Source organism: Mugil cephalus, chromosome 18, assembly GCF_022458985.1.
Source record: "Mugil cephalus isolate CIBA_MC_2020 chromosome 18, CIBA_Mcephalus_1.1, whole genome shotgun sequence".
NCBI lineage: Eukaryota > Metazoa > Chordata > Actinopteri > Mugiliformes > Mugilidae > Mugil > Mugil cephalus.
This window is the reverse complement of record NC_061787.1, coordinates 19,124,958-19,152,727: the sequence shown is the minus strand read 5'-3', so window position 1 is coordinate 19,152,727 and position 27,770 is coordinate 19,124,958.

Below are 27,770 nucleotides of genomic sequence, written 5' to 3'. Positions count from 1 at the left end.
TTAAAAAGTATGGATTCTAAAGCACGCTGTGAAGTTATTACCGAAAATCTCTTCATGTTAATGATTCTTTTCTGACAATAAGTCAAAATATCTCTGAATCAATATGGCAAAACTCGTGAGTTGTCAGTGCGGCACCTTGGTATTTATATGACTAAAAGATGCTGTCACAAGAGTCCAAATGTGATCTGAGGCCGCTAGCTACCGGATATCTCAGGATGGACGTTATCACAAGATCTGCATGAGGCCTGAGTGATCGGGTCTCAAAGGCGTTCTCAATAGCTGGATGTGTTTACACCTGTACTTTAAGCAGGCCACTTGTGATCAGATCAGAGTCGGGATACAGGTCAATGCCATGCTTGAGCAGGGCCTAGGACATATAACAGCAGGACAAACAACAGCACCAGCTACTGAGTGTTGTTCCTTTCACTTGAAGTCATGCATTTGCTACATTTCTCACTCATAGTGTGACACACCTCAAACTTGTTTATGCGAAACTTATTGTGATCTTAAAAATACAAGCAAAGTCCTTATAAATGGGATAAATCTCTGCAAATGTCTCCCATCACTGCTCGTTTCTTCACTCTTGTCACCGTCTTTGCAGAGTTTTTCATGTGCGCATGTGCTGTTTGGTTTAGATTTGGATAAAGCCTCTATCAGCCAAGAAATCCTCGCTCACACAAACAGAGGGAGGCTGAGAGTGCCAAGACAATCTGAGGCGGTGGAGACGGCAGGTTGGTGTCGGTGACAGATGGAATGGAGAGGCTGACTTCTTTATTTTAAGGACAGTATCTTCTATCTCTTCCTGCCAGCCTGTCGGTTCCCGCTTTTATTGGTGCCTCCATGTTGTTTGGAGGGGGACAGTCTTTCGCTTTGTGCTGCTGCTGGAGGGAGTGATACATGTTTACTGCACACGGTGACAGGAGAGAGGACGAACAGACAAAAAAAAAAAAAACACATTGTCATTATTTTCCATATGTACAAATATATACAGGCACAGGTTTGCAGCTCTGAATTTTTAGGGCAGAAGCACATGGCATGTATGAGTGACAGCCTCCATCATCACATTCTTGGGCATAGACTTGAGATTAGTGGCGATTATGCAGTCGATGCAGTAGATTCATAGCTGGAGGTTATTTTATCACGTGACCACCCTCTTTACTGTACAAAGTGATTTGTCATCACATAAAACATAAAACTTTATATTTAAGTTGTTCTACCAACTGGCACTAAAACTGTGACACAGCCAAGACATATGCTAATGATGACTGCAAACAGATGGAATCCGGATTGGAATATAACTTCTTGACTAGGCCTATTTTTCTGCATTACATTATTTAGAGTAAAAAACACCCCTGATATGTGGATTAAAAGCCACAAAAAACGCATTCAAAACCAGAATAACCACAATATCTCGACAACCAATTGGTCAGTTGTAATGATTGACACCTCTATCGATCAATCAGACTCTAGAGAATCGAAAGCCATGCCCAAATTTACCGTAGCAACCGCCAATGATGATCCAGAGTGAAGTAGTGCAAAGCTCACATATTATCAGAACCTTACACTCCAACTTAGAAACCTTTTCCTTTTTATGTAAACAAACGTGAGCTTCCTGATTCATTTCAAACTGACACAGAGTCATGGGAGAAGCCGTTAGCCATCAGCATTTCTAGGCAGGGGACGAGGTCATGGCAGGCCATGGTGTAAGCTATGTGACATACAGATATAAACGGACCTTAATCCTATATCACTACTGGAGCATGCTACCTGACTGCCAATGTTGAAGGATGCAAATGCAATTCTACCTTTAAATCAATGCTCCAGATTCCGACAGCTAGCAATAAACGAACGCCCTATGATGCTAATGCTAGCTGTGAAACAAACGGTACAGTTCTCATGTACGTTTTGTAGGTTCTCACGCTTACAGATGATGGTGGTCTCTGAACATATGATGGCCAAACATTGAATGACCAGTGAAATGATATAGGGCCTCCTATATCGGAGGTCAAGAAAAATGTAAGAAAAAAGTGAATGACACATCAAAGAAGGTGGACTCTGGTTGTAAAATTTACTTTTAGGCACATGCAGTATTCTAGCACTATGGTGCATACTACAGTATAAATACTTACCATTTGACCTTCAACAAAAATGTTTCTTCCCTAATATGGTTCATTCTGTGTCTCACTGTTTTGCCTCGTTGGACCGTGTTGTTAGGATAAACCAGCATTATCATGTGCACAATTGTAAGCAATTACGACTAAGTCTGGTTTCAGAATTGTTGCCAGAAAGAAAAAAGGAGCCCAGCGCAAGATTCCCGAAAACGCCTGTTGACATCTATGTTTTTCCACTTAGAGTAAAACTCTGCCAAAAGACAGGAACACCTCAAACCCACATCCACCATTCACAGCTACTGTGGCTTTGTGTTCTTAAAAATACAGCTGTAATCATGCCAAAAAATGCTACAAGACGCACGCTTTGGCGGGGATAAGTGAGCTTATATCTAGAAATGCCTTTGGTACAGGTGTGTGGTGTAGACAACCACACCTGGATGTATAACTTGGACTATTTATCATCTCTCTCTCTCAGTCTGCTCCGTCTCCAGCTTGCTTCCTTGCCTGCCGGCCTCCACTATTTCGCCTTCAGCAATGACAGGATTATGTCTGACATGTTTAAGGAAGTGGCTTTGGCAGGCGGCGTAGAGAAGGCACACACACGCATAAACACACACGCGTGCGCACACACACACACATACAAGTACTTGCACACTTGCATGCAGGTGCATACACATTCCTGATGCCAGCCTCGACTCAGTAACCTCGTATCGCGGGGCAGGTTTCGACGACGTGTCTGTCTGTCAAGCTGGAGCTGAAATTAATCTGCGTGTAAAGAGAACGAGGGAGATGAGTCGGAGAGGCTTTAGCATTAACTCGGTTTCATTACAGATGTCAGGCGGGATGACAGGGGAGGGCTGATGCTGTTGGTAAACCGATCACTGCCGCTTGATTTCGAGCAGGGGGGAAATCATCCCCGCTTTGTTAAATGAAAGTGTTGAGACAGGTGAGCTATTTATTTACACCGCTGATGGTGATGATGATGGCGGTTTTGTATTGAAGAGGCCCTCGCTTGTCTCCTCCTGAGCTTCATATCTCTGCCAAGAACATGACAAACGACACCCTGGGAGGAAGAGCGGAGTAAAATACACTCTGCAGCCCTGGCTTTCGCGTGGCTCAATCAGACCGGCTCCATCTAGCGTTACACTACCGCAGAGCCAAATTCCTGAAAAATGACTTAATTGTGGGGTGGATTTCCAAATCATGATTTGAGGCGAAAAATGACAGAAAGAAAAAGGAGAAACCTGTGGTAAGTGGGCCGGATCACATGGCTCAGCCTGCTTCTACCAACAGGTGAAACCACATGCACGGGCTGCAAGGTTAAGTTGGAGAAACAGAATGAACTCAGATGGTTATTTCAATTGTATCCGAAATGAGACAACTGTCTACATCCAACATCCTGTGCTTTCAGTCGTGTTTTCATCCCAGAGACTCAGAACAAATGGCAGGAACTGGAGTGCCAGGATGTGCTGAGGGGCTCCTTATACCTGCTTTTAAGTTGACATGCCCGAGCATGTCGTCCCCTCCGTTACCCCGGAGGTTAGCGTTTTCCACTGTTGATGCCGACTCTACCTCCCTATACCCACAGCCTCTCTATTCATCAAGTTTTATATGAAGTCACTGGCTGTAAATCAATCCTCCAAGAAAAAAGAGGAGCCAGAGAGAAGGGGGAGCCTTTCAAAGGGGTTCAGAGCGTCTTTGAAAATCTTGCATCGTCACTAGCAGGTGTTTTGATTTGTGGTGTTTGTGTTTAATTGGGGCATTTTTCGGATTCACATGAAAGGGAAGGTGAGCTGATATATATTTTTCAGGCTGCGAGTGGCTCCGTTTGGGCAATGAAGAAGACACAGTCTGTGCTTGCTTCTTCAGTATGTGTACCCCCCCTACTGTGCACCTTAAGAGAGAAAATTGTAAATGTTGCCTTGTTGTATTTCAGGAGTTCAGTGAATGTGGCTGGATAAATAGCGTCTAAGTGAAGAATGTGCAAGTTACCTCAGGGGTATTTTTTTTAGTCTGACTACCATGAATTTCATTTTACAGACACACAGAGCCCGCAGATGATGAATCCCAATGACCTTTCCTCTTTGAATTATAGTAAATGTCTTGGCAACAATTGTGAGGTTAAATGTTCAGCGTCCCTTAGAGGATAAACCCTAATGTATTTGAGCCCTCTCTCATCTTATTAAATTAGTCATTGGATTAATTTGACATCTACTGATAGATTAGACACATATACGGATTCAGGTCAATGGTTAGAAGAGGATGAATTGCAGTGTCAAATGTATTATTTCCACCTTTTAGCTTGACTTGACAGAGTTAAAGTAATAGAAATAAAAACCTCTCCACATTGTCTTGGTTTTTGACATGACTGAAGATGGACCAAATTAAGGTTTTTATGTATCTTGGTGTTTTATGGCAGGCAGAGGGGACACATATTTACTTCAAAGTGTGTCCATGGTTCAGTTATAAACTAAATTATTACTTTCAATTATTTTTATTGGTGTTCTGTTTATTTAAGGTTTTGCAGCCATTGTCAATTCAGCGATCAGGACTTCTGCTCCTCTGATGGATATGTATTTATATTGTAAATTTATATGAATAAAATATATATAATTTTTTGTAATATAATGTGAGAGAACTTCATGATTCAGTATACTGTGCATCTAATAGTTGTGTAGACAAATCAAAATGGCAACCTGTCAGTGCTGTGGAACGGGAGGAGAATTAATAACCAGTTAGGGCTGCTTACTCCTGATTGCCTGTGGGCAGAAACTCCTCCTGAGTCTCGCACTGTGAGAGTGTTAATGTTCTTTCACGCCATGAATGAAACAAAAGAGCTGGTGTGCATCTGTATGGGCTCACTGAGCCTCTAGCATAACTGTAAACTTGTTAAATTAGACGCGAGGATGGTTGGTGATAGACAGACTCCTGCGCACTCCTCAAAGGTCGACTGGTCACTGCCTGACAGCAACCAGGATTATTCTACTTTCAGCAGTACATCCATATTATAACCTGTAGAGGATGGTTGGTCAAATGTTACAGAAAACAGCAACTAAAGGAGGCTGTGTCCATGAAAATGCACTGCAGCCACAACATTAAAACCACTGACAGGAGAAGTAAATACCATTGACCATTTTTGACAATTCAATGTTCTGCTGGGAAACCTTTGGACCTGGATGTTACTTAAGCCCCTTAGACATTGAATATAAACCTGTGTCAACGCGGGTCGAATGATGACGTACCTGCCTGTCACATTCTGATTTTGTCATTGTAGAAGCTCCAGGGCTGCAAGCAGCTCAAAAACAGAGCGAAGTTTTCCCATAACAAACTGATCCCTGAAGGGCAGAGATTTTTGTCTATTTTTTTCAATCAAATCAAATGTGTTGTTACACGATTGTTAATGGAAGCACATAGGTGAATTAGCCCTACGTCATGTGGAAATCTTGAGGAATCCTGAGGAATCTTAACACTATATCGATCATGGCAGGGCATCCATGGAGAAGAGGAGATTCGGCGCACTTAAATGTGTAATGATGATGTTGTCGGCCCGGGTCTGCTGGAAATGTGACAGAACACCAAAGGCAGGTCGACCAGGGTCTGAACATCCCCTGTCAACCCGGTATTTATCTACAGAGGCCCCTCTCCTCAACCCATAGGACCCAAAGACTGCCCACTAACAACATCCTGTTATACCACAGAACACCCTCCATTCTCTGATGAGTCACAACTGCTTCATATTAGGGAGGTGGTTATAATGGTATGCCTGATCAGTGTATATATAGAAATTAAACATCTCTCATATAAAAAGTTTAAATATACTAACCCCTCCTCTGCCCTGTCTCTCTATGGTGCTGGTGCATGAACAACATGCCATGTAAAATAAAAACTAATTGCATACTCTCAAAGCGAGCTATGTTGTAATGGGGTGATCTTTTTCTATTTTATGGCTGTTGTTTTTGGCATCGTGTCTTATTTTTGATTTATTATCTAATGGTAATAGTTTGTGGTTCTGGTAAATACCGCAGCTGTCCGCTCACAAGTGCGTGTCCTCTGGACTGCTCAGCAGCGAGTCTAAAATAAGTCTCGGTTTGTTATGCTTGTTTGAACAGAAGCTGCGGCCTCTTCGTTTTGTGGTTTTTCAGCAGAGCTCTTGTTTCTCTCTCTCTCTCTAAATATAATCCTGAACCACTACCTCATCTCGCTCTCTCTCTCTGTGCCATTGTAATAACTAACCAAACCAAAACACATACATTTTTACATTTTAATTTACTAGAGGGGGAAGGAAAAAAAAGTCCTTGGAAAGTCGTACGGGACATTAGTAGCTGGCTGATTTTATTTTCTCAAAGCCAGACGCCACAGAGCAAGTGGGGCCATTCATCACAGCAATCAAACTTCTGCCAGCTTTTCCTCGGCTCGTGCAAATGCGGGACTTGTCCGGTGTGTCAGTGATGTGTCACTAGCTCCGTTGCTACAGTCATGAACGTTGAGTAAACCTCTGGAAATGGCCAGAAACAACACGTATTGTCACATTCCAGCGAAGTGCCGTAAAGCACCACACACAGAAAAATGACTGAGGCCTCGAATGTCGAAATCGGCTTCATGTGAAAAAGCTCTTCTCGACTGGTGAAAAGCTGGAATAAAATAAAGCAAACAGCTAAGTAATACCTTCAGCTGTCGGCCTAGCAACGCGCAGCTCCGAAGCTGGTGCTACTTTAATGACCTGAAGCGTGGACAGATTATATGCAAAACTGTCAAAACTGTGCCCGGGCGAACGCTTCAGCAGCACCTCATCTGTTTTCCACTAACACGCTGAAAGAGAAATCACAAGTCCATGTGTCCGCTGCTGGGGCAGATTGAACTTGGCGGATGTGTGTTAAACGGCCGGGGCCCCTGGAGTACCGAATAATGATTCCCAGTCGCCTCCCGCTTCCTCGCTCCCTCGGCCGGTGTGGGAGTGCGGCGCAGGCAGGAGAAGAAGTCTGAATGGCAAAAACTTCTGTCCAAACAGCGGCCTGCTGCTGCTGCTGCTGCTCCTGGACCCCGGCACCCGAGAAACCCGAGCGTCTGTCATCAGCCATCCACATTGTTTTTGAACAATTGCCACTAATTTGCCATCTGCTTGAGGGAGCCTGTGTTGTGCGGGGAGGGAGGCATTGTGCAGTTATCAATGGCAAGTCCACTCAGGGAGCTCACCGGTGGACGGAGACAAACATTGGGACAATGCTCTTTATCTCGGCTCCGCTCTGGTTAACTCCGGTGGCGCGACTGTTTTATCTTAAAGGAAAAGAAGGGCGAAGGAAGTTTCACCGCCTCATCCAGGCTGACGTGAGAAGTTACTTTTTAGACATCTCACAAACATTACATCAGCTTCAGTCTGATGCTTGCGGTGGACGTGAGCGCTTGCGGAAGGAGTGAAAGGGGAAAACAGAGGCGCGCACTTTCTCCAGTCAACGGCGAGCGCTGCGTTTCCTTTAATTGGTTATGTTTGCATGGGCTTTCTCAAAAGTGCACCGCACTGAGCTCTCGGGGACCTCGCACCTTCTAAGTAGAAGAAATACAGAATATAAGCATTTTCTCCTGGAATAAAACTCTGCACACTGACATCGTTATCTTACATCTACCGATACAATTTTTGTCAGATATCGAGAAAGCCTTCAGTTGATTAGGCAGACCACGAAAGTAGCTTCTCTGAGCAACGGTCACTTCAATTGTCAATTCGCAACTCACCCACGCGGGGAAGATGCGGGGTGTGTGTGGGGGGGAATGCACAGTGATGTCACCGCAACTGAAAGAGTAACAAAGCACCGGTGCCTCTCTTGTTTTTCCAGTTTCTTCCCCTCAGTGTTCTCGGTGCACCCCCGAACCCTTCCTAACACCCTCACAACCCCCCACCGCTCCCCTCTCCTCCCCACCCTCTCCAGCTCCCTCACATTTTTATTATTATTTTTTTTTGTTGTTGTTGAGCATTACTCCCACCTCCACCACCACCATCCTCTTCACCCCGATCCATTTTGCAGCCGGGGCCCAGAGAAGATGAGAAGTGCTGCTTTCTGTCCACAAATCAATAAGCCTTACTCACCTTTGAGTCAGGCTGCAGAGGCAACATCATCACTGTATTCAGCTGTACAGTATGTGCAGAGGAGAGAGAGAGGGGGGGAGGGGGGACCCAGGGGTGCTAGCCTGCCTGTCTAATGCATTATTGAGGAGTGCATCTCAGCCGTCAGTTGCAGGTAGAAGGCTGAAAAAGTCTTATTAGCTGCTGCAGACAGAAGTGTGGTGAAAAACACAGCTGACCGCAGCTGAAATCCAGCATCTGTGAGGTAGAGGCTGATGTTGCTCTGTGTGGAGATGCTCAGGGATTTGTCTTGTGGGACTCTGGAAAACTTGACTTGGATTGAAATATTACCACAGAGCTCTTTTATCAAGTCATAAATATTATTAAAACGTCACGAGGTAATACATTGTGGTTCAAGTCTGAGAATAGATTTTTTTTTTTTTTTTTTAGGTATTTTTGGCATTTTTTTTGTTACTGATTCCTCTCGAAATTCAGACCTTTGTTTTGTCAAAATATAACTTTATTGTCTTTCTGAATATGGATCGAGGCTTTATGAAACCTCCTCCTGAGCGCAACGGTAGATTCATATCAGTATCTGCTTAATTCGTAATGTGGTGGAGGCTGTTTTGACTCCATAAACGATGGTCCTTTTCATTGAATTTCCAATAAACATCTCACCCCGAGGTTGCGCTCTTGGAAAAATAATCTCTTTAGGACCTGTCAGCATGGAGATCCAACAGCATACTTAATAGATTACATACAATATTCGCAAACCCAGAAAGCAAGTTTAATTTGGAAAGTTAATTCGCACCCCAGTGGGTCTGTAAACGCTATGAAAAACCAATGAGCATTGACATGCTATTAAAAATGCATGTCCCAACAGGAGCATTTGATTCCATCATCTGTGAGCCAAATTTGTGTGTTATGCTAAATGGCAGACCTGTATATTATTCACGTAATGCTTTTTAATTTATTTATGTTTCATCGTGCTAAGGTAAAGCATTGCTGTGAAACGGTATGTACTATTCAGGTCCAAAAATATAACTATGTTCTCCCCTCTCTTTTCTGTGTTTTACACATTGTGAACAAACCCTGGTAAATCTTTGACAAATACAGGCATAGTTAATATTAATGGCTTACAGGCGAAAAGCAAACACACACGCACACACACTCTTTGTGAGCAATCCAAACAATGACAGTATCGAGAGTGAAATAATCCCATGCAGGGTGTATGCGTGTCCTGTCAATTTGGTTTAATTGGTTTGTGGAGTGTGCCGGAGCGCCTGACAGCGTTCGACAAATGGCATTTCACAGATCTGAATCCTGACATTCCTTGATAGATAATGAACGAAGCTGCATCTGTTGATACGCGAAGCTTCCTTTTGTCATGAGGCTGAATGCGGCCCCTCCTTGTTAAAATATGCAACTTTGATCAGTAATAAAGGCGCATGTGTTGCACTGTCGTCTTTGTCTGTGTCGCGCGTACAGTACAGTGAGTGATCCGAACGTGCCCGCTCTCTGCCTGTCCTTTTACAGCCTCAGTGAAACCTCCAGTATGCTAAGACTTACAGTACAGGAGGGAGCTGTTTTTGTCTAATTAGGCAGAGCAGAGAGGGAACTTTAACTGGGGCAAATAAAAAAAAAAAAAAACAGGCCAAGCCCTATTATATTTAAAATACCTGATGCAGTGGGACAGCACTGTAATTGCACCAGCTAGCTAGCCTCGGGATGTGCTGTGCAGATCAACCTATCCTACCAAAGCCCAGCTGGGTCTGGGAAAAGTAGCTGCGCAATGCTACCTGATTGTGTGCGGCTTATTATCCTCCCAAGACTAGATTAATTAAATCTCCTCTGCCCGAAAGCTGATTAGCCAGATGCATGAGTGTAACACGTGGAATTTGGGGAATAACACCATCCATTCAACCATGAATAAATGATACAAGGTTGCTATTTTAATATCAACTCACCACTGAGAAATGTTAAATGTAAATGACTCCCAACCAGGGGTTACTTCTCCATCTGCTGGGAAGGAGCTAATTTGAGAGGAAAAATAAGATCCCCTAGTTGTAATTGGGAATTCATAAAGCCTAGAGGTTTAACCAGTTAGCAAAAAGTAATGGGTTCTCTCTCACTAAAGATAGACCTCAAAATGGAGGAAATGTTATGTATAAGTTATGGTTAAGTGGTTAAAGCAGATATTTTGAAGAGCTAATCTCATATATGTTCATTTAAGTCACCAAGTATCATCGAATAAGGTAACACAGCTGATAAATGTATGATCTACTATTGAATTTAAAACTGAATTGTGTCAGTTGTCTGTCAGTTGTCTGTCAGTTTTTTCTTCTGCTAGAATTACAAGTAAATTAATATGGTTGTTTACTACTGATATGAAGGAGGTAAGGAGGGTGGCCTCAGCGCAAAGTGACAAGAAAACACAGAAAACCCTAGAAACCCCAGAAAGTGTCAACGAGAACTGTCTGATTGTCTGCGTCAATGGAAAGATTACAGCAATAGGACTCCCAAGACAGTAATCTACGGTATGTTGTAATGGAAATATCAGTCAGTTCCATTCTTTCAGTGGTCAATAACAAGGAAAAGTCAGATTGATAGTAATTAATGTTGGTGTGGACCTTCAAAAATGGGATTCTTTGTTTGAGTATGTGTTTTGGGATATACCAAGACTTGGATGACTGACAGTCACAAACGCCTAACATCTTTTGACCTTTAGAGAACATAGGTGATGATCTCTGTCATTAATCAAACATCCCAAAGCCAAGGCTGGTATTAGGGCTGATGCATGATTAGAGTGGACCAATGAGGCATTTCTCTCTATTGCTTTCTTTGGTCAAGTTTTCAGAATTTCAACTCAACTTTACATTTTGTTCATTACAGTAAGCTAAACCAGCTTGGACTTGAAGTGTCACCATAAGTACAGTTCAGTGATACACACTTTTAAATAATTAATAGCAGCAATTAAATAACAGCCAGTTTAAAGTCAGCCATGTTTGGAAGATGAAGGTTGGTGATGAGGTCCTCCTTATTGGGATATGCTTGACACTAAAAGTCCAGCACCACATATAAGTTGTAAGAAGAACATTGATGGGCTGTGACTTGACTCAACCTTGTTAGCCATTACTGACAAGTCTGACTGCATTGCTGCTCACATTAGTTTGGTTGTCACCAGTCCCGCAGACGTGTCACGTCCAATTACATGAGAAGTGAACTTAAGTGATGTGCATCTGGAGCAACTGCCGTCTCACAACTACACTACATCACGTTGCCTGAATGGATTCACTGGCCCGTGACGCAATTTCTTATTCATGTGTTCAGACGCAGGCAGATGCATGTATTTCTCAAACAGGCTTGCTGCTGCTCCACTGAACTGTGCATCCCCTAACGGGTCCTCAGTGCAAGTGAGGACTCCTCCAAAACACTCACGGTGACATAACTGGACACAAAGGAGCTTTTGTTGCCATCCAGTGATACTGAAACTGGCTTTGTCATCCGTTCTATAGAATCACCATGATACCGAAGTAGCGTACTGTCAATAGCTTCAGTGTAGTATATATTCACAGTGAGGCCTCACCTGAAACATTAGAAGCCGCAGAAGACTGTGTCAGAGACCGGCAGTGAACACCAAAATGGCTCTACTCTAACTGGGCAGATGACCAGGAGTAGTAGTAGTAGTAGTAGTAGTTAGTTAGGTAGTTTATAGGTAGTTTTATTCTCACACACTGCAGATTGTCTCACATTCCTTTGCACTTCTCTAACACTGTAGGTAATGTGCAGACAGGCAGCGAGCCTCGCCCTGAGGCTGAACCCGTTGTGACCTGATAAGTGTCTGCCAGGTTTAGGGGAGGGCTGTTCTCCAGGAAACGGATAGTTGTCCTCTGCCCCGCTGACCTGCGACGCTGTTTGCACACCCCTATTTACACAACACTGTGCTCAGTTGCACATCCTTGAAAAAGTTAAGCAAAGAGCGTCAGGAATCTGGCGGAATTTACTAAAATGAGTCAATAGGAATGCACGTAGGCGGATATGTGTTTGACAATAACATGCACATGGAAGCTAGTTACAGGGAAAATGGTCATAAACTGCTTGTTTATTGTGTATTTAATCTGACATTTCTGAGGATAACTTGTCATACATTACTTGTTTTCTGTTTCTTCTATAAATAGTGGCTAGTCCAACTCTAGTTTTCCAAATAAACAGATGACAAAAAAAATGGCAAAAAAAAAAGCTTTACTTTCTGTGAGTGACAGGCTTTTTGGCTCAATGTGTTTTTATTTCCCTGAATTAGATATGAATTAAAAATAGCAGCTACAAAAAAACCTTAAAAGTGTGGCTGAAGAAGCACCAGTGAGGTATGATCCTGCACGCTGCGGTCTCTGAGCTGTACCATGATGGATGGCGGATGATAACGCTGATATATGACAAAAGCTTAAGGACCAGCACGCTCAGTGTGTGGAGCAGCCAGAGTCAGATGGTGTTGTGATTTAGGGAACACAATGTATGGATGGTCCCCTCTCTGCACGGTGGTCTCCAGTTTGAACACTAAGCAGGCCTGTGGAGGTACGAACCCAAAAAAGGAGCCTGTTCAATCAATCTGAGGGTTGCAAATGTAAATAAACTTGTGTGATGGTAGCGGTGGAAGGCTGGGTGGCATTCACTGCGCAGGGAACTGTGAGCCTCTGGGAAATAGAGCAAGGAAAAGCAAGCAAACCGTGACCCGAAGTGATTTGTACCTCCAGAGTAACTTCATTTGGACCCTTGGGGTGCCATACAATGCAGCCTATATTGGATTTGTTTACACCTCACTTGGCCTCAAAGGCCACCGCGACGGGTGGTGGTAGAGGGAGGGTCAGAGACGGGGATCATGGCTCCATTTACAGAGCGAGGGCACGCAGGGAGAGCCGTGTCTCTCTTTTGAGCTGCAGACACGAGGTCAGCGGACTCAGATCCCGATTCTGTATGCTCCCGATGGGAGGACAGGCTAATAGCTGTTTTGGGATCGGAGGAGATGAATGCCCGTCTCCAGGCAGACAGGACACACGCGGAGGCTGCAGACAGGACTTGACTTGCGGATCACATTAATCCCATCGGTGCAGCTTAACTCCTAAATTGGTGTCAATCTCCCTAACCGCAATCTTTATGGAAATGGAGAACATCCAGACGGACTGTTTAGAGAGGAGACAGGACGTGTGGTGATGTATTGTAATAAGACACTCAAAGATTAGGCATGTAGAGGTTTACCAGGGAGCGTCAGTATGCTGGAGTGGCAGCACGATCCCTGCCAATTGGCTGTTTATTTGTGAGAGAAATTGGCACGCAAATTACTGAGGATTTAAAAACTGGAAACTTTCTCACATGTTCCTGAATTTCAGCCCCTGACCAGCAGTCTGCAAAGTAATGACTGAACCGTCTGACAATGTAAGTACAGTGTAGCCATGGACCCGAGGCTGTTGTGTAGTTGAGGGGATCTCTGTGTGAGCGCACAGGGCTCGGGAAGCAGGGAGCTGCCTGCCAGCACGAATGCAGCTGCAGGGCTTAAGGAGCCAGAGGCCCGGCTGTATGAATGCATCAAGTAGATGTTAATTGGAGGCCCCCGCTTTCTGCCACTAGTTGAACTCCTCCTCCTTCCCTCCCTCCCTGCCTTTCGTCCTCCCTCTTTCCCTCTTTTTAAGAACAAATGCCACATTCCTGCCATCAGTTATCTGCTCTGCTGACAGCCTCAGTGGCCCGTGGAGGACTCCCCCCTGAAACCTGTCCACTCCAGGAGGAGGCCTGTTTACACAGCGCCGATTGGGAGCGCCCTGCGCTGCCCTTGTGACCTCCCCTCCCTTTACCCCCTCACTCCTTCGCTCCCTTTTCTTTCCGTCTTTCTTTTCTGCGCTCCTATTCTGCGCCTCTCTCTCTTCTCCCCCCAATGTGGTTCTTGCACCCTCACAACCCAGCCCCTTCGTAGGTCTCTGAAGCACCCACGGTGGGACGAGGGGCGGTGCTGCTCGGCGGAAGCCCGGGCAGCGGGGATGTAAATCAGTCATGGTTTTTACAGGCCTTCCTTAAGTGAGCCCAAGGGCCACGGTGGGTCCCAGCAGTGGCTGGCCCAGATTTGGAGCTTATTCACAGCAAAGAAGTGACTTTTGTTCTGCTTATAGACGCTCAGCTTCAACACTCCAAATCTGCCTGAGTAAAATGGATCCGGAGAATGACTAATGTTTCCTTTTTATTAAAATGAAAATAAGATGGCAGACATGACGACTACTCTGGTGAATGCTGCAGCAGTTATATTAGGTTTGGACCTGGCTGGGATGCCTACCAAATAATAATCAGCCGGACAATGTGTGGAAAAAACAACAAAACCAAAAAAAAAAAAGCACATTTGCATTTTTGTAAAGCCAAGTAACTCATGTAATTGAATAGTTTTGCAGCTTTTCTCTACTGTATATTCTCAATTTAAAGCTCACAGCACCAACAGGTGTTGTAGATAAATCAGTAAGGACAAACTCACTGACTGTATCATGCTTTAAGCTGAGCTTCTGCCACGGCTTAACGTTACTAACACATCCATTTGTTCAGTCAAATACGTTGTCAAGCTCCAGGCTCATTCATTTACATCCTCCACGTGTTTGATCATTCACTTAGGCGAAAACCATGTCTTTGCTGATCACATGGTCCAGTGGGACCTATGAGAAGGAGAGGAGTAAAGAGTCAAAACTGTACATCGGTGGGGTTTGTGTTGAGGGGCCGGGGCACACGCTTCTGAAGTCGGAGGCCCCTGAGCTTCCAGCTGTGTGAGGGATTTCTCTGGAGCTCGCCGTGACACTGGGAGGAGGTTACTCCAAGGCTAATATCCTCCAACAACAGCAGCTCCGTCATCAGTAGACTAGAGAGAGACAGAGGGAGCTGTTGCAGACTCCAATGGCCAATGCTGCCTTCAAATGGAACTTAGAAGTTTGTAGGCACAACATGGGATGTCATGTTGAGGAAACGTTTGCCAGAACAGCACAGTTTATCAAGAAGGGGGCTGTTAAAATATGGACTTTTCCAATGAACACAATCAATTCATGGTTGATTTAGTGTATGTTTTACACACTGGCAACATGGAAATATTTCTGACTGAAATTGTTCCGATTAGAAATTCTAACTTCACTGTTTATGGACGCTGAATAAAATGATCTCACAAGATAAATGTGCTTACTAACCCCATCACATTAACCAGAGGAGAACTTGGTGGTCCTGTCTGGGACGTCAAATGTGCCAGAAATACGCCAGAAGAGGTTTTTTCCTAAACTATGAAAATGACTGAATTTATTTAATAGAAAAATGGACAGAGATTGCCCACATTTTCAACAGTTCTGCCCACACCAGTTCTGACTTCATTTATCATTCTGGGGCACTCACTCTGACTGAACCAACTATCAGCGTTACCATGTGACTGAGATTTAATTGTGTGCTGTTTCAACTAATAAAGAAACAGTAACTATTTGGTCCATCACCACATAAAGCTCACCCATACATCTCAGATTAGCTGATCTTTGTCCATGTGAACGTACCATCTCACTTGTTCGTCTGAAGGATTAAAAAGCACATGCATCCAGATAACTAACATAATCTTAAATTGTGCAGCAAAGAATAATTAAATCTAACTGTATAACGGAGCAGTTTTCTTATATCAACTAGTCAAATTTACATAGATAAAAGTTTTGTTTTTGTTGTGTACCAGTAACTTAAAGTTAATTGTTTAAAGTATTTTTTTTTTATTCTTTTGTGCTTGCGGTGTTGTTTCAGGGCATGTGCTCGTTTCCTGATACTCAGTACAGGTGTGCCCTGAGCTCAGTCAGGGATATTGGACACAGGTGTGCCTCATTGCCAGTGAGTGGAAAAAGTCACGTAGCTGAAGAAAGGGTAAAACTGCTGTGACATACGTGGCAATATATCCAATTTATAGTGCTCACGGTTGCTCTGTTGCATGTATTCATACCTCACTAGAGATGGAAGTGACGCCTAAAGGTTGCCTGAGTATTTGGTTTGTAAATGTGTAGTTTTAATTCTTTATATTTTTAATCTAACCCCCGTGCTTACCTGAGCAGTTGGTACGGCTCAGCTTAAAATGTGATGAAATACAGGTTGGGAAGGCACAGCTCCTGTCTTTTGTGTTGAATGTGATTTGCAGTTTGTTTTGATTGCCTTTGTGTTTGCTTTAAGTTGGTTTCACACTTTTTTTTTTGGAACTATTCCATTTTTATATTTGACATGTTGGTAGCCCACTTTGATCACTTTAAAGCCAGTGAATTTAGAAGTGTTTTTAATGTGACTGTATATACCGTGACTCTTATATACCCTATAAAAATCATGATGCACAATAACCAGTTGAAAAATCACTGGTATGATTATCAAAAAGCCTGTGTGGTCATTTAAACCACAAACAAAATATTGGATTAAATGTGCAACTGCTTGGTAACATGCATGAGACTTGGGGGTGGAGGTGACCCACAACAGACCTCAACATGTGGGCAATACTAGGAGGAAGCTTCCCCTGTGTATAATGCTTCTTTATCCTTGAACTATTATTCCAGAGTGATTCCTTTATTCTGAGCTGAGGGCTCCATGACTTCTCCAGCAACATTAATATCAAGTTTGAAAAAGTTTTAAGATGACTATTGCATTGCAGATCCCTCCGTAAAATGAATAATAGAAATTTGCATCAGAGTATCCTGACCTCTGTAGTCAGATTTTCTTTGCTACTTTTCAAATAGAAAAGATTTCACTTCTCAATACCAGATTAAATGACTTGTTAAGCTGGACGGGTGTCTTCATTTGCGTGGTTTGTGGGTATTGATGCCCATGGCACATTGTAGGTTGAATGGGGACACAGAGGGGCGAAAAGGAAGGGGGGCCGGTGACCTCAAAAGCAGTGACCCAGAGTGAGTTCCATGTCCCCCGACGGCCCTGCCCTACTCAGCCCCAAATTCCTGAGCGTCTCCGACCTTCGGACAAACAGCGGGGTCCACTTTCCATTAAGTGCGCTTCTCAGAAAACTCTTTTATCTTGTTTAGCGCACTCCAACCCATGTTGGCACAGGACCAACACCTTCATGCAGTCACACACATGCTTGCGCGCACACTCAGGACTACATGTGCGAATGCAAACAGACTGAGGTTTAGGTTACTGATTCACAAAAGTGTTTTCAAAAAAAGCTGTCATTTACCCAGTTGGTCTGTCATTAAACGCATTTGAATGGGATCAGAGCAATTATAATTTATAGTGCTTGGTGGTTGCAGAGAAAATGAAGAGGAAAGAAAACAGTCAGGATAAAGCAGACAGTGCCTTCATGTGGTTTTGCTTTTGAAAACCCCTGAAAACCAGGGAGGTGTGTCATCTGTGCTCAGTTGAATCGACAAAAAAAACAAAAAAAACCTTCTGGGCATAGATATTTATCTTGCACTGTCATGGAATTACTAGAATATTATTGAATTTAGAGGGTTTCATGCCAAGACAAGAAACATCCCAGAATTTAGTTAAATTTGACAAATTTAATTACATTTGATGGTTTTCAACCCAGCTGGAGCCAGACTCTCCATTTCATTTCAGGAAAACTATAATGACAAACCATGGAAGAAATTACTCCATTTGATCATGAAAGAGCTACAACTTAGGTGGGGGAAATTGTGTATAATTTATGTAGCCTTTTACAATCAACAGTTGGCCTGTTTCACAATACAAACCTAAATGTTCAATCCCACAGTATAGTTAAAAAAGACCAAGCATACCTAAATAAAATGAAAAACAAATGATGATTAAAAATGAGTATCACAAAGGAAATTCATCTTCTGAATGTGTTTTAGTTTTTTTGTTTTTTTTTCTCTCGAATGAATCTGGATTTTATCATCAATTGAACTTTAGCAGATGTATATACTTTCCAGGAATGCCCTTAGGTCTCTTGGTTTGAAGTTATTTATAAAATGCAGCATTGTCATGGGCATAAAAGTAAATGCTGTAGTTATATGTTAAAGCTACCCAATTGCTGCATCTGAATGGGAAATATAAAATGAGACCAAGGACATTACCCTGAGGCACTCCACTGCACTTTTAGCAGCACGCAAGTCATTAACCAGGTTTGATGGCAGAAAATTGTCAATTCAATAAATACACTTAAGTTGAACAATCCACAGTCCAACAATAATCCTGTGATAAACTGAGCTAAGTGCCTATAAACCTAAAGTAATGAATTTCAATATCGAAATCACGGTGAAAGCTCAAATCTACTGGATGTGCGAGTTCAAAATGCTGAGCAACACCACAGCTGAGTAAGAAGTGATTTGTCCCGGAGTGGGGAGCACACCCTGATGTCATGGTGTGAAACGCAGGAAAAGAGGCGTGTGATTGGGGATGAGGGCTCCGGCTTTGCCCCGTTGTTATCTGGGTAATGTTTAAAGGTCAGAGGCAGATAAAGGCGTGACTGACAGTAAGGACAGGCCTGGTGTTGGAAGGGTCAGGGGTCGGGCCTCTGCTGAAACACCCCGATTTATGGCTCCTCTGACCGCTGGGTCAGGAACTCGGCATTGTTAGGGGATGCGGTCATTTCCATAACACTGTCGCTGTCTGTGTGTGTGCTTCTGTGTCCATGTGGAGGGAGAAAGAGGCTCCCTCTGAGCAGCTACAGAGTCGGGTGTAATCCTTTAGGAGGACTGGATGGCTGTGTGAAGGAAAGTAGTGTGTGTGTGTGTGTGTGTGTGTGTGTGTGTTTGAGATGGAGACGTGGTGTCTGGAAATAGCAGCGAGGAGCCTTGCTCTGCTGTTTGCCTTCCCAAGTTTGATTTGACATCCTAATTGCCACATGGAGGAACAAAATACTCTGAGGTTCCCCAAATTGAAGTCGATGTTGAACCAAGCAGGCTATGTTTAGCGGCCTGGGCTATCTGTGGAGGGCCCACATTTACTGTCGCTCACTCTTACTCTCTCTGTTTTTTTTTTTTTTTTTTTTTTTTCTTCCTTCTGTGCCTCTTCCTGAAGGAGGAAATATGGAGACAGAAACAGAAGATTGACTGGAGGGTGCCAGCACAAGAGAAAAGTGGGTAGAAAGAAAGTTAAAGAGAGAGACAGAGAGAAAGGACGAGCAGCAGAGACAAATTGGAAGATCACTGCTTTTTATGCACCCCTCCAGTGAAACTCCCCAGCCAGGCCGATTGCACACAGACACACACTGCTTCTTCCTTTCTCTCCTCCTCCATCTTCTCCCCCACCCCCTACCCGACCGAACCCTCCCTTGCTTTCTGTCTCTGTACACCCTCTAGCAGCAGCAGCAGGAGCAGCAGCAGGCAGCCCAGGCAGGTAGCTGACAGGCATACCGAAGCCTGGCAGACTGGAATAATTACATGTGGCTGTCTGCGTGGAACATGACAGCTCTACTTTCAATTAAGCCCTGAGAATGCATTTTCATCAGCCGCTGAGAGCTCCCGGCCTCGCCTGCCCGTCCCCTGCCAGCCCCTCGTCCACCGTAGCAGGGGATGGAGCTCCACCTCAGGGCAGATCGACGAAAGCGTCGATTGAACCTCACTCAAATTATGACTAATGATAATGAGTGCAAAGCCTGTCCAAATGGAACACGGGAGTGGTTTCGCAGTGCATAGAAGCTACGGCATGTGGCATAACAAACTGAAATACTTACACGTAACCTGTGATGCCTGCTTAACCCTGCACCTTGCCCTCATGCTCATGGCAGGTAACACCAAAAGCGCGGCCAACTTTTATTTCCACTCGAAGTGCGTAATACTTCTAACATGACACGATTAATTTCAGGAGATTAGTTTGCGAAATTTTAGATGAAGCCTTCCCCCCAAAGTTAGAAATAAATTAGTAAGAATAATATCCTGGCGGCAAGTACATTAGCCGTCGACGTCCCTTCCTTTAAAACGGGTAAGGGGTTAATTGTGAAAGTGACCTCCACATTCCAGCCACAGGCAGGCAGATCCTGAGGAGTTTTTTTTTTTTTTTTTTTACCTCCACAAAAGACATGGAAAGGAACATTGCTTACATTTAGTAAGTCTTAATTTACATTTAGAGTGATTACTGCTTGGAGAAAAAAAAAAAAAACTCATTCTCCTTCACTTTCCTCAGCCGGAAACAAAATGCCACAAAAAAAAAGAAAGAAGACAGGGAAGGCCACCACATTTGGCGCGTTACACCCACTGGACGAAGTTAATAATTAACAAGGAGGAGGAGGAGGATGATGGTGATTCCCAGAGTCAACAAATCAGACAAGACAAGGACAGAAAACAAAAGGTGCATCGGTTCTGTGTCTTGCCTCAGCCCCGGTTTAGGAAGCATGAGCCCTGCTGTCTCTACTTTGCCACTTGAGACTAGTCCCGGAGTGCAGATTGAGCAGCAAGGTCAAGGAGGTGTGAATTAATGGTACAGATAATCAGCTGGTTTTACCGAGGCAGCCCTTCACAGGCTTCCTCCCCTGCTGTGTAACCCCAGCAGCCCCTGGCGTACTGCGGGCTCCCATGGCAGCAGGGGTAAACATAAATACTTTTTTTTTTTTTTTTTTTTCTTTACATTCACACGCATGCATGAACGCGCCCGTGCACAAGGGACGGGTAAAAACTTACAAACAGAATACAGCCGTGTGCACGTGGCTCACGTTTACACTCACACACACACACACACACACACAATGGGAGAATTTTTTTTGAGAGGACGACAGACAAAAACGCCTCAGGTAAAATGAATTGAATCCAATGAGATGTATTGGGAGGATAGATATGTAAAGGGCTGCCGCTGACAGCTGCTATTGCTCCCTCGGTGGCTGGTGCCAAATGACAGGCCTGCGGAGAAAGGTGCGTTTGATAATACATCCACTACAATCCAGCAGATCCTCGTTCCCTTCAGTCTATTTATATTCCTTTATTTTGTTTTTTTTTTCTGCATTGTTGTCTGCGCTAACCTCGAGTCAAAGCATCTTGGGCTGTTTTACAAGCTTGCATGTGAAATGCACTTTGTGCTTTTCCTTTTGTGGGCTATGAGCTGTTGTCTTTAAAAATAGCTTGTCATCAACTTTTGGCACACGGAAATAACGTGTAGACAGACAATACGCAAGCCTCACTATCTCTCTCCTTTAGCTTCCTCGGGTGAATATTCGCTCAGTAGTGGGTGGAGGGGCGTTTGCAGCATGGTGGGGCTAACATGTTGCATTGGGCTCCTTGAGTAGACAGGACAATGACTAGGTCCACAGTGCCCCTATTAAAGCACCAGCCTCCAGGCTAGCGGATTAGCGTGAATAGGCTGTGCTCCCCAGGTACAGGATTTGGTTTACATTAGCCAGCTTTGCCCTTGGCTGCCACTGCTAACTCCTGTTCAGGTCACTTAGCCCTGGCTCTCCACGCAGGACTCCCTTTTTGCTGCTGCATAATTAGAGAGAAGAGCTTAATTGACATTACTTTGTGCCACAAATATGTTTGCTGTTGTTTGAAGAAGCACTGGCTGTGCAATTGTCATGGCAGACGCTCGGAGAGAGGGAGTGGCGGCGCGGGAGGAGAGAAATGTCTCACTTTTCAACAATCTCGCGTGCGTGACAGTGAGGAGGGCACGTAGCTCGGGGCAACGGGACCATTTTAAATTTTAAACACAATTTCAGCTTTGCCTCATTTCTATGCCGTACGGCTGGAGGTGGAATCGGAATGCATAAAATTGACTGCATGAGAAGATAATGTATAATAAATGTATTCCACATTGGCCGCCGGTGGATCGAATCATTGATTAGCAGCGGCGGGCCCAGTGCTAAACATTCTTGTTTCATACATATTTCATTGCAGCTCTGGCTGTGCCTGGCTCTGCTGTCATGGTACTGTGACAGATGTCCATTAGTTAAACCTGGGACCAGTGGAAGGGAGGTCCTGGTAACCTGTGCCACCCCAGATCTGATGTCCCCCATCTGGCTGGCTGCTTGTTAGCTGGGTGGCCTTTCTTCCAGATTGTGCTCCTTGTCCAGGATGTTGAGCCAAGCTGTGAAACTCCAACTCTTTCTGTTCCTGCTGCCTGTATGCTACCAATGTGCCTCTACTAACTTTATCTCTTTTGCTTTTCCTGTAACTCCTTGAACAAACAAGTCAGAAGTCATTAATCACAGTCTTATCCCTAACTTTCTAACAGGCTGAATGCCTCAAAACGAAATGAAGTGACTTGCTCTATGCTGTCAAATGGCTTCTATAAGATAGAATTTATTGCAAGGGGCTGTTGACTTCTCATTTTAAACAAATAAATGGACCAAAAAAGTGTGCCAATCAAGTAAACCCTGAAATCCACAAAGGGTAGGCCTGCTTGACCTAAAGAGAGATGGAATTATGAATTCAATTTCCCTTGGGAAGGACTTCCCATGGTGGTCCTGACACTGAGGGCAGTTGGGGGATAACAACATGGCATGCAAACACAAATATCCTGAAATCATAGACTCCTGAGGGACGTCCATGTTGTCAACTTGAGGACCTCACTAGTAGACTAGCACACATCTGCAAAATGCAATAAAATCCGAGGACGTTTTTTCCAAGGATGGGACAATATTATGAATCTGTTTGCAACTTCAGCCTAGTTTGTCTTCTTTTTAAGCTCATCCCCTGACAGGAAATTGGATTCAACCTGTTTTGCTACACAGGGCTGCATAGTCTAGTGTTGTGATTTTGCAAAATGCGTGTGTGCAGTTTGTGCAGCCTACAGTTACCCATAACATCTCTCTCTGAATGGATCTACAGACATGGTAATGGGTATCTTACCAGGGCTATAATTTTAGCTTTCGTTGAAAGGCTGTCATTGAACAACTGAAGGGTTCAACTACCTCTGAGAAGATTACCAACACAACCTACCATTTTGGCTGTCTACTGATATCCATGTATCTTTCAAAGACATAATAGTCTAATCATTTCAATAATTAACATTTTTATAAGATATTATACAAATAAATGTCTGAAAGTTTTTTTTAAAGATATAATGGTTATATACCTTCAGTTTAAAAAAATGTGATCAGGCTTGAAGAGTTGTAGATTTAGGTAAGAGACTGAGCCTTTTCTTGAGCCAATTCTAAAACCCACAGGTAACCAATGAAGTGTGTCGACATGATTAGTTGGTTTTTATTACTGCCTTTAGTACCTAATGAAACAATCACTTCTGATTTTTCAAACTGTAATTTCAACAAGGCAGGATATAATACAAGAAACATGCTATGCATAATGTTATGCTAATGAATTCCCTGATCCTCTTGATGAATAAAAACAAAGCGGAAGACAAACCTTTGCACTGATGACTCACCTGACTCATTGATACATCTGAACCAACAGCCTTCAGTCACATGACTGAAGTATCAAAAGTATCGATATTTTATGATAATCGATTTTAAAGCATAAAGATCTGGTATCGGCAGTATCAATATCTAGGTATCGACCCACTCATCACTAGCTGGTGGAGAAGGAGATGCAGTTGACAGGCAGGTGTCTGATTAAGACTTAAATGGATGAGGGAGGGAGTGGATGTGAGATGATGAGCAAATATTTCATTGGATTGACAGCGTGGGAAAACTGAAAAGTTGAAGAACTACAGCAACAGTTCACATTCACCAGAGGGTAACAGAACATGAGGGGACAGATCTTTCCTACTGAATTTTCGCTTCAGTTTCATTTCATGGAAGTGGGTCAGTGTTAAAGGTGGGCAGGTTTCCTTGTTAAGCTCTCTCTTCTCTTGTTATTACCAAGCAGGACAGGATAACGCGTGTGTAGAAAATGTGTGAAGGAAGGTCACTCTATTACAAAAAAAAACTATCACGATGACCACTTTCAGTTCAAGCGGGGAGGCTAGCAACTTCCTAGTTACTTACTGTAAACTCCGCGTGTGCTTCTGTCCTCGTCATCACATGAAGTAATTTTGTAGCGTTTTAAAATGGAACATGTTTCATGTCAGAAACAATGTTGCATGTCTAATGATCTCCTTAGCGTTTCCAGTTCAAAGAGAAGCTTTAGACACATGTATTCCCTCTTCAGGGTCTGTGCTTTTTACAGCGCGAATGCAATTTGTCAGGTGAAGATGAGGAGAAATGAGGCCAGCATGAGCCCCCACCCCCCACACCCCACCACCCCCGAGTGTGTACGGGAGTGAGAGAGAGGGAAAATCTTTTTCTCTCTCTCTCTCTCTCTCTTTATTTTGGGGAACTAGAGCATCGTCTCAGCGCTTCGCTATTCCCCACTAATCAGGTGCTGCCAACCTGCCAGCCAAGGCGGGACGCGAGGCCTTTCAAAACACTCTGCTAATTAACAAGCCCCCAATGCATCCCTTCCGTTTTTACAGCGCTAGCACATCTGCCATAGAAACTCCGGAGAAGAAAAACTACATTATCGTCAGCCTGAGTGGATCCCTTCACTTTGCGCCGAGCCTGAATAGATGTGTGTGCTGTGTTGTGCGTGTCAGTCGCAAAGGTGCGCACAAAGTTCTTCACACCAGCTCCCAAATTTTTTTCTTTTCTTTTTTTTTCTTTCTTGAAAGTGTTGACGGCTTTACATTGCTGCGCTGCTTGTGTAGACATTGGCAAGGCATCCCGCATCTATCAAGCAGCTGAAAAGCGTGAATAGGGTTCCCACCGTCTTAATGACTGTTTACATGTCCCCCAGTGCAGATTAAAAGATGTTTCTGGTGTCGCCTGGGGTCTTGCTGCAACACAGCTTTTACAACCTTCTTGCGTGATTAACTTCATATTGTGTTTTTATTTTTGTCAGTTTCTGATTCTTTTTGTTTCACGCATTAAAGCTAAAACCGGTTTCTCCTGGTTTAGAAGTGTGTGTGTGTGTGTGTGTGTGTGTGTGTGTGTGTATTACTAAATTCTATCTAGGATTAGCTGCAGCAAGGTGGATTTGTTGAGAGACCAAAAGTTAAATGAATCAAAATCTGGTTAAATGCCAATGCTCACACAGGTAGACAGGAGTCAGATGTTTCCTCAAGTTGCGACAGTAACCTTGTTTTCTTTAACGAGGGGCTGATGGAGCTCTTAAGGATCCATTCATTCACAGTTGCCCAGGAGTTATGATTTTTTTTCTCCGGGCCTGGAATTCTCTCACCTCCACGTTTGCCAACCAAAGGCCGTCCCACTGCCCAGGAGACCCTCTCGGCTCATTTCCTCTCTGTCAGAAAGCCATAACCCACCTCTGATGGAGCCTCACGGTGATTTACATCTACTCAATGTCTGACCCCCCCGACAACACGGGACACAAATTGTCACTGAGTCGCTGGAAATGAGGAAGGCGTATATTTTTGGAGGTCAAATGTCTCATCACCAGAGCAGAACCAGAAAGTCAATTGACTCAAGGGTAAGTTCACATTGAACTTTTAAGACTTGCTGACTTGACTGTGTGGTTTTACAGTGCGTTGTGCGAATGACTTAATTTTTGTCACGCCTGGAACAAGTCACATCACACTTTTTCACAGACCGGTGGTGGTGTAGAAGGAGACAGAGTTGGCAGGTGGTTCACGGAGACCTCTGATGAAGAAATTCTGGGATGATGACGGATAGGTGGAGACGGGAAGGAGGAAGGTTGCACAACGGACAACCTGTGGAATGACGATGACTTTAAAGCACATGGATGAGGGAATGGTCGACTGGGAGAAGGTGGACAAACAATTAATTGTATGAAAGTAGTGGCGTGCCGATTGAGGGAAACATTCACTAGAGGCCTCAGCTAAATAACATGTAGCACTTGCACACCCCAAAAAAACTGCATTCGGATCTGCTTCCCTGGTTAAGCATCATGTTAGAACTATCAATTCAAAATTAATTTAATGTGAACTTACAAATGGCTTGATAAAAACATAAAAGTAATTCAAGTACAAAACAACATCTCTGCACTATGTTTGTGAAGCTTAACATGTTGTTTCTTCGCTAAGATTAAATTAGCTAATCTAAAAGGTGAGAGTCTGCCAATTTGTCACATTATATGGCACCTCTTAAAGATGTAGTTCGTATATTAAGACTCCTTTAATTTACATGACTTTACAGCCATGCCAGCATGTGGCATTTGGAAGCTTTCAGTCTTTGTGTACCACCTTGCTATAGCATATTGGCAGTTTAAGCTTTGCTAACTGGAACTAAGCTAATGGTCTTTAGTTTAATGGGTAAGATCAGGGGATAACAACAGTCCGTATGGTTTATCCTCTGGGGACGACAAACCACATGTACTGTATTTTAGCCCAACCCAGTCATAGCTGAGATATGTAAGTTTGGACCTAAGTGAGAATTTATTATTATTAAACATGATCCCAGAGTTTGCAGAAACTTGGCTATTAACCACTCCCATTTAAATATGCAGTTTCTTCCTACAATCAAGGATCTGGCATTAACCCCTTTTCTGTATTACAAACTTCAATCAGCTTTAACTGCTTTGCTTGTTTACATGGTAATTGGCGACTGCTGCAGGACTGAGCTCATACACCTCTCTATATAAATCGCTAATGATTATCCCTGTTCGTTTTGCAAAACACTTAATGCTACCTTGGTAACGGATTGACAGATGAAAACACTACCAGCAAAATCTGTGTACAAATAGAGCGAAGAGATTCCTACATTTATTGCAACCACAGCAGAAACGGCAGCAGAATGTGGCAAGTGTGTTTTAGTTAAATCCAGGGCCTAAGTGTTGTAGACAGACATGCTTTATTTATTTTATTTTTAGTTTCGGGGTTACCCCCGTCTGCGACGAGGAGGCCCTGGCAGAAAAATGCCAATCACGAAGGTAAGCTGGAATCCCATCACCCCCTTCCTACCTGGAACACCTTCACTTTCCATTTGCTTCAATATGCATACCGAGCTGTTTAGCCGCCTCCTCTCTCCCCGTCCCTAATGAGCTGCCTGCATCAAGCCCGCAGAAAAAGAAGGACCCCTCTTCGTAGCCGCTCAAGAGAACACCTCCTCTGGGCATGCTCAGAAAACGGCAAAACAAAAACAACAACAACCATACAGGCGCGGCAACACAAACTGATGTGATTAACCAGTGGGAATGACAGCTATTGTGCGAGAGGCTGGATGCAGCGCAAGCACATTTGGAGTAGTTGCAGGCGGGCGGAGAGCGCGCAGCTGCAGACGTGCAATGTGGAAAAGTTTACATGGGGAGATGTCTGCTGCCGATGAGACGTGCTTGACCCCTGAAAAGTTTTATCTCTTTACTTTTTTTTTTTCTACCCGTCCTTGTTATTCAGTGTCGGATTTTTGCAGAGCAGTGTGATATATAAGTTTTTCATAAATGACAGTGGAGCTAGTTGACTCATGAGACTGGCTGAAATCCTCTAGTGTAAATCAATCTCTGTGAGAATAATGATCCATTAACAGTCTCAGCTGATTGTTCATCTGCCAGAAAATGCCATGTAGATTATAGCGTGTCCTAAAGACTTCATAAGTTAGGAAATGGATTCTGATCGGTATCACAAATATTAAATTTCCCGAAGGAGAGCTTTATTTTAGTTGACCTAAGTGTCAGCTATGCATCTCTGTGCTCGAATGGTTGCGCTGCATCAAACACTGCGTGTAAATATTCGCACGCTGACGGTCCAGTTTGTTAATACACTGAACTTTTGCA